Genomic DNA, 6720 nt, shown 5'->3' with positions numbered 1-6720 from the left:
GTGGCTCACCAATAGTCGGCTTGGCTAATACCGGGAGCAAATTCAGGTATGCCTTCAACTCTTCGAATGCCCGATCGCATTCTTCGTCCCAGTAAAATTTTGTAGCTTTGCGTAAGATCTTGAAAAAAGGAAGGCTCCGGTCGGCGGTTTTGGAGATGAATCTGGATAGAGCGGTTATCCGACCGGTCAAACGCTGCACTTCTCTTGTATTTCTTGGGGGCGGCATGTCTTGTAGGGCTTTCACCTTGCTGGGATTTGCTTCGATTCCCCGCTCGGTCACTATGTACCCCAGAAAACAGGCACTTCTGGGGATTTAGCTTGACTCCATATTTGCGCAGCGTTCGGAAGGTTTCCTCCATGTCTTTGAAGAGATCTGCCGCTCGGACGGATTTGATGAGAATGTCGTCCACATAAACTTCTAGGTTCCGCCTGATCTGCTCTCTGAATACTTTATTCATTAAGCGCTGATATGTGGCTCCCGCATTCTTCAATCCGAACGGCATCACATTATAGCAATAAGTGCCGTCGGCCGTCACGAAGCTGACCTTCTCTTGAGCTTCATGGGCGAGCGGCACTTGATGATAGCCCTGATAAGCGTCGAGCATACAAATTAATTCGCAGCCGGCCGTAGAGTCCACCAGCTGGTCTATCCGGGGTAGAGGATAAAAATCTTTCGGGCAAGCTTTGTTGTGATCCCGAAAATCTATGCACACTCTCCATTTGTTGCCCGGTTTGGAGACTAATACTACGTTTGCCAGCTAGCTTGGGAACTGAACCTCGCGTATATGGCCGGCTTCAAGAAGCTTCTCCACCTCCGCCCGGATGATGACGTTCTGCTCGGCACTGAAGTCTCTTTTTCTCTGCTTTACCGGTCGAGCGTCCAGTCGGACATGTAACTCGTGCTGCGCTATGCTCGGCGAAATTCCGGGCAGCTCATGTGTCGACCAGACGAAGACATCATGATTTCTTCGGAGGCATTGGATCAGCTCTTCTTTCTGCTTCTCCTCCAGATCGGACGCAATAAAGGTTGTGGCCTCCGATCGGGATGGGTGAATCTGCACTTCCTCTTTTTCTTCATAAATTAAAGAGGGTGGCTTTTCGGTGATGGCGTTCACCTCGATCCGGGGTGCCTTCCAAGCGGAATTGGCTTCTGCTCGGACCATCTTTATGTAGCATCGCCAAGCTGCTAGCTGATCTCCTCGTACTTCTCCCACTTTGTCCTCCATGGGGAACTTGATCTTCTGATGGAAGGTTGAGACGACCGCTCGGAATTCGCTGAGCGCCGGCCGTCCCAGAATCACGTTGTAGGACGAGGGAGAGTCGACCACCACAAAATTTGTTGTCCTTGTCCTTCTGAGCGGCTCTTCTCCCAACGAGGTGGCCAGCCGGATCTGTCCGACCGGCTGAACTTCGTTACCCGTAAACCCGTAGAGAGGAGTTGTCATGGGTAACAGCTCGGCTCGATCAATTTACAGCTGATCGAACGCCTTCTTGAATAAGATGTTGACTGAGCTCCCTGTGTCAACAAATACGCGGTGAATTGTGTAATTGGCTATTACCGCTTTGATGAGCAGAGCATCGTCGTGGGGTACTTCAACTCCTTCCAAGTCCCCTGGCCCGAAACTGATTTCCGGTCCGTTCGCCCGTTCTTGGCTGCAGCCAACGGCATGGATTTGGAGCTGCCGGACGCTCGCCTTTCTTGCTCTGTTAGAGTCTCCTCCGGTCGGCCCGCCAGCAATAACGTTGATCTCGCCTCGGGAGGTATTGCTTTTATTTTCCTCTTCCCGAGCGGACGGTCGAGACCGTTCTCTGGACGCTCGGCGATTCTCCTGCCTTGGGGAACGGTGCCGGTCGGGAGTCTGTTGCTGTCGCCTATCAGCTCGCGTTCGATCGGCTTCATGAATTCTCTGTCGCCTGTCGACTGAGGGAGACCGTCGTCCGGCATTCCGTGGTACGGGATGAGACACGAAGGGAAGACTTCGACAATCCCTTGTGTTGTGCGTATCCGTTCGGTGGAAGAAGCAGAACATCGGGGTCCATTTCTTTTTTGGCTTGGGCCGGGCGGCGGCTACCTCTTGCACGTGGGACCTGGCATGGGGGGATTGGATTGCTTCGGCCCTTGGTCCTCTGGGCGGCTAATGGGTTGCGTGTTGTTTCCGCTCGGCCGGAGGAGCCCGCTCGGTTGGAATTTCTTTTTTCCTGGCCGCTTATGCCTCTTCCACGTTGATGTATTCGTTCGCCCGGTGTAGCATGTGATCATAGTCTCGGGGCGGCTTTCGGATGAGCGATCGGAAGAAATCCCCATCCTCCAGGCCTTGTGTGAAGGCATTCATCATGGTTTCTGAGATGGCCGTTGGAATGTCCATCGCCACTTGGTTGAACCGCTGGATGTAGGTTCGAAGCGATTCGCGGGCTTCTTGCTTGATGGCGAACAGGCTCACGCTCGTTTTCTGGTAGCGTCGACTGCTCACAAAATGGTGGAGGAAGGCCGTTCGGAAATCTTTGAAGCTTGTGATGGATCCGTCCGGCAATCTCCGAAACCACCGTTGAGCCGAGCCCGAGAAGGTGGTAAGAAAAACTCAGCACTTTACTCCATCTGTGTATTGATGGAGAGTAGCTGTGTTATCGAACTTACCCAGATGATCATCCGGGTCGGTTGTTTCATTGTACTCGCCGATCGTCGGAGGCGCGTAGTGCTTTGGCAGAGGGTCTCGTAGGATAGCCTCTGAAAATTGGCGATTGATCCGCTCGGGCGATGAGTCCGCTCGGGGGGCTTTCCCCTTCCTGTCATCTCGCCTAGGCATTTCATCCGAAGAAGATCCCCTATCCCGGTGGGCTGCCACGACTTCAAGGGTGCGGAACAGAGCCCGATGAAATGCGACGGTGGCAGGTGGTGTTTCCGCTCGGCCGCCAGACGCTGAAGTTGCTTGCTGCTCCGGCCGCTCGGCTGCTGCCTTCTGTTTTTGCTCCACAAGCTTGGCGGCCCTTATCTCAATCAGAGCGTCGAGTTCCTCAGTTGAAAGTGTCACCGCGTGTTGTCGTCCAGCCTCGTTCATTGTTTCCGATCGGATGCAGGAGCGTTCCCACAGACGGCGCCAAATTGATCATGTTCGAATCGCCGAACCAAAGGACGCTGGGCACGTGGCGCTCTCCAGTCGATGACAGAGGCCTCCGAAGCTCCGGCGATCCTGCACAGAAGTCGGGCCGGGCAGGGGTTCCCGGCGGCGACCCTCCGACGCTCAAGTCAGGTAAGTAGTGGAAAAAGGAGCTGCCAAGCTTGTAGAATGCGTACCTCCGGCGAAGTGTACGACTTTTTATATAGGGCGCTGAAAAAGCTCCTGCACGCCTATCGAGGTGCGTGCGTATCCGCAGCCCATGCCTCGGTGTGTGCTTGTTAGAAAACTTACCTGACGCCATACTGCAACAGTCCCATCGCGCCTTCGATGGGACAGCAAGACACCCCGTTGTCAGACTAAGAGTATGGCTTAGTCATATGACTTGACGGCTGTCAGAAGATGTTCCTGTTCTCCTTCACCGCCGGCCGGGACGTACGTCCGGCCGGTTGGATGGAGAACATCGTCCGGACGGCCTTCATCCCCTGCGCCGGCCGGACGGCACGCCCCTCACGTCTCGCCTGTCGACTCGCGCTGAGATGCCGGGGAGACTTCCAGGCGAGTGATTTCCGCTCGGCTCTGAGACATTATTTCATTGAGCGTCGGAACAACCCGGTCAGGGCGCCTTTTACTACCGAATGTCCATTGGTCGGCCGATCGGTCTTATCCATTTCTTCCAAGTCCGGTCGGCTCACCCTTCTCCGGCGGGCTCCCTGGCCATTTGACCTCCACGTGGCGTTGACCCCTCGTTAGGGGGTCCCGGGCTCTTACCACCGGATCATATTCTTTGATTGTATCATACACAATGAGTGACAATCAATAAATGTCAGGGTCAATTATTGTCTCATGTAGGACTTCTTTTGAAGAATCCCATTTTTAATTATGGTCAGTTGTATATTGCTGTATCCAGAATTATGAATCCCTGGAGTCTAAAAATTATGATCTGTGATAATGATAGCAAATAGAAAAATTCAACAATAAACCTTGTATTTAAGGAAAATTTTCAAAATTTATAATTTTTTTTATTTTCTAATTGCACGATCTACAATCATCGTACTTACTATTTTTGCTAGTTAATTATATAAAATAATGTCCTACTGGTGAAATACTAGTATCAAATATATACTTATTTATGTAAGTATCCTGAGTTAGTTTTTGTTAGCTAGAGCCCTAGAGTCAATCATTTGATGATTGTATTTTGGACTTATTGTATCATATTCTATTTAAATAAAGGCATTTGGATTTTTGTTATTATACTTACTTGTATTTGTGCCAAATAAACTAAGTATAATAATGTCCTTGAGTAGATGGTTCTCATCTATATCAATCGGTTAGTTGAACCGATAGTGAGATGATATAGGGAACACTACTCTTAATCATTCCTAGTCGAGTATTAATATTCAGGGACAATATTAATGCAATAAGACTAGCATGTAGGTCAACTCGATGACTTGATCTCACAAGTCATGAATATAGAGATATCAAGTTGACACATGAGTATACATTAGAGAATGTATACTGAATGACCCGCCATGAGAAAGTATCATGGATCGTTATATGAGTGTCATATACTTTCTCATGTGGCTATTAGTATGACTACTAGTCCTTAGACCTGAAGTCACCATAGATCCCTATATAAGGAGTTATGTACTTTGGTTTCGTCAAACGTCACCCGTAACTGGGTGGACTATAAAGGCGATTACTAGGTATATAACAAATTATGCAGAGGGATGTGAGTGATGTAGATGGGATCTATCCCTCCTATATGACGGGAGAGACATCGGTATTCTTGATAGAGTGAGACCACGAAGTGCATGGTCATGCCCAAATGAGTCAATATAGGATATTGAGCTCATTTGATTTAGTGAGTCTACTTGGAGTTCAAGATTTAGATTGGTCAGAGGATGATACGGTCTATGCCTCACATTGATCAATCTAGATATCTAGGATAGAAGGACACTTGTCATATTTTGTGAGGAGTCACAATTAGTAGTCACAAGGTGATGTCGGATCTCGACATTCTTGTAACTTGGGTAGTAATGATGTGTTGCTAGATACCGCTCATTACTTATGCTCCTAAATGGGTTTAGGGCATTGCCAACGTTACAAGAACCTATAGGGTCACACACTAAGGACAATTAGATGGAGATTAGGTTCATATGATGAACCAAAAGGATTAGATTCATTTGATAAATCAAATTGGATTAAGAGTAATCTTAATTGGGCTAACTTGAGTTAGACTCAAGTTGATTCATGTATTCAATGAGTCTAATTTAGATTATGACTCATTAAATCAACTTAATTTAATGAATTAGATTCATTATATTAAGTTGGCTTGAATCAAATGGTTAGATTAGATCAACCATGGAAGAGATTTGGTTAAGTTTGACTTGACTTGAGAGGAAGATTAAAAGTCAAGTTTGACTTGACTTTATGCCACCTCATTGGTGAGTTGGCATAGATGTGGACCAATGATGATGCACAACATCATCATGGTTGCCACCTCATGGGAGTTACTAGTGAGTGCCACCTCATGGAGGTTACATTCCCTCTTTGATGACAACTTAATGCATTAATGAGGGGGTTACATTTGGGAAATGTGGCCGGCCACAATTTGAATGAAAATGGATTCATTTTCATTCAAGTGATGATTATTGCATCTTCTTCCTCTCAAGCTCTCCCTCTCCTCCTTCCTTGGCCGAACCACATAGGTGCTAGCACACCTTGGTTTTTTGGTCATCTCCACCTAATTAGTTCGTGTGGATACTTTTAGAGGAGTGTCTATTTTGACACTCTCGAGATCCGACACCGTTTTGACGAGCGGGAACGCGAAGGGCTTCGCTACAAGGGTAAATTTCTAAACATGTAGATCTAAGTGTAGATCTAGATACTAAACTCGTACTCGTAAGTTTTTCGTAAATTTTCTTCGCACGGATCCATGGCTAGGGGCTTTCGGGGTTTCCGCGACGCGAAAAAGCGATTTTCGCGGACCGAAAAACCCAACAGTTTTGATATGGTCAACCAAGTTAAATTAGATCATACAGTATTGATGCTTTGTGTTTGAGTGTGCAGAACTTAGAAATATAAGAAGTCGAGCAGAAGATGCAACTAGTGAGAAGGATGCCATGAAAAGTGAGTCGACGGGCTCAGTGCATCCGAGGGACGATGTGCTATAGAAAAATATACCGACGAATGAGAATGAAGCATGGGACACATCCGAGGGGCAAAAAGCCGAGAGGAAGCCTGCTTCGAGGGAAGACTGGAGTTGGATTCGGGTGAGCTCAATTCTGGACAGCCGGAGCATCATCCAAGCGAACACAGAAAAGAGAGACAGTTCGGATGAATAGTTCTCGAAGTGCCAACAATGGCATCGGAAGCGCCTCGAGCTTCGATAGAGAAGCTACCGCATTCAAGACCCAAGACACCTCAATCTGCTTGGGCGCCTATGATGAAAAAGCACGAAGACACCTTAAGCAAGCTCGAAGGTGCGAAGGCGCCTTATACAAAGGCGCGATGGCGCCTACAATCCGCACAAAGGAACCTTCCAATGTGGTAGAGATGTTGGCGATCGTTACATTTAGGATAAAATTTTATCCACACTGAAGGC

The sequence above is a fragment of the Zingiber officinale genome, chromosome 4A (assembly GCF_018446385.1).
Source record: "Zingiber officinale cultivar Zhangliang chromosome 4A, Zo_v1.1, whole genome shotgun sequence".
NCBI classification, from domain to species: Eukaryota; Viridiplantae; Streptophyta; class Magnoliopsida; order Zingiberales; family Zingiberaceae; genus Zingiber; species Zingiber officinale.
The sequence above is the reverse complement of the archived record's forward strand: the minus strand, read 5'-3'. Positions refer to the sequence as shown.